This window comes from Pinus tabuliformis, chromosome Q, assembly GCF_031772625.1.
Source record: "Pinus tabuliformis cultivar Carrire ecotype Pingquan chromosome Q, CPIR1, whole genome shotgun sequence".
In the NCBI taxonomy this organism is placed as follows: domain Eukaryota; kingdom Viridiplantae; phylum Streptophyta; class Pinopsida; order Pinales; family Pinaceae; genus Pinus; species Pinus tabuliformis.
This window is the reverse complement of record NC_142296.1, coordinates 1,189,662,000-1,189,663,959: the sequence shown is the minus strand read 5'-3', so window position 1 is coordinate 1,189,663,959 and position 1,960 is coordinate 1,189,662,000.

Below are 1,960 nucleotides of genomic sequence, written 5' to 3'. Positions count from 1 at the left end.
TACCAATATTTATAGAAATGTTATTAATTAATGGTTAGTGATTATAATGTATAAAAGATTATGAATAATTACTTATTCTATGATTTAGTAGGAATTATGGTTATGAATTAAAATACTCAAGGTTGGTTTATTCAATTTTTCATAACATTCATTGTTTGCAACACTATTGATGTAAATTGTTTTCATACTATTCTTCTTGGAGGCCATAATGAGGCATTTAGAGGAAACTTGATAGTAGGTGGGGAAGAAAACTACTAAAAAACAAGAGAAGGTAAACATAAGGGTTTCAAAAAGCTCAAAGTGATCACCTCTTCCTAAGGATAGGAGGAATCTCAAGAAAAATAAGCTCTCAAAGTTTTTTTGAAGGTTTTCATTAGGGGATTTTTGAGGTCTAAAATGAGCCTCCTAAGAAAAATGTACAACCAAAATAAACTTTATAAGAACCAATTGGATTCAATATGATGATGTCAACCATGGGGGATGATTCACCATTTTTGGAGTAAAAAGGTAAAAAGATTAAAAATAATAAAATAAGAAAACTACTTTTTCAACTCGTATTTTTAACTTATCTCCCTAAGTTTTTACTCATATTTTGATCGGGAGTACTCGTTGGATGTAAAATTTAGTTCCTCATTCAAGGCGTACCCATGTTTCATACTTTCAATGGACACTACTACACGAAAAATGAGATATACATGAAAAAAACGTGATTGCAATCACATTTTTCATGTATTTCTCATTTTTCATGTAGCAGGGTCCATCGAAAGTTGCAACATGGGTACTCCTTGGATGAGGAATCAAATTTTGCATCCAACAAGTGTTTCTTCTAAAAATTTGAATAAACCCATATGAAGATAAGTTGAAAATACGAGTTGAAAAAATAGTTTGGTCTTTTTTCCCTCTAAAATTTGATGATGTAATCTAATCTTATTTTATTATTTCCACTATTATTTTATAATTTCCTTAGGAAGGCCATTTTAGACCTGAAAAATCCCCTAATGAAATGAGAACACATTGAAGAATGGCTTGAAGGTATGATGGGGTAGTTTTCACTAATAGAATGTTAGTCCACCTTGAAGGTTAATATTTCCCTTCTAAGCATCCTCATGGTGTTTTAGCTTGGCAAGGGGACCTACAAGAGTGTCACATTTCACTTAGATGGATTTATTCTTTTGTTTCCTAATAGTCGGTTGTTATGCTTAACAAATATTATTAAATGGCTTTCACTCATGTTCTGAGGATGAAACATGTAAAGGGAAATAGGATGTGCTGCAAATATGGAGGAAAATATGGGGTACCTAGTGTGGTAACCAAGTGGAATATTTAATGCTATGCGACTGTGATCATGGAATATGGCCTACTTGGTAGTTGGGTGGTAATAAATAGAACCACTAGGTAATTAGAAGGAATAATATAATAATAGGAAATAGTTGAAAAGTTACATAAGTTCTTATATATATATATATATATATATATATATATATATATATATATATATATATATATATATATATATTAAAATAACTACTAAGAATATTTCATATCAAAAGTTTGATCCTTATATATTGTGACTTGGTTTCTCAAGAAGCAAGACTAATTACTATGTGTATTTAAAACATGTTGGTGATGATTTTTCGATTGTTGTTTTGCACGTTAATGATATGTTGATTGGAAACACCAATAAAATCATCAAGGAGGTCAAATATCATTATTTTTCTAAATTTTATATAAAATATCTTTGTTGCATCAAATTTTATTTTGGGAATGGTGTAAGATCTATTATGGTGAATTATACTTGAGGAATATTCATGATAATTTACAAATATTTTCCAAAGAAACATTGCTTAAAATAATTTTCAACTCAATTTGATGTCTCAATTTCTAAGCACCCAAAAGCCTCAATATTGTTTTCCATTGTTCCCATTTGATACAGTTTGGTAAGCCATTCCACAAACTTAAC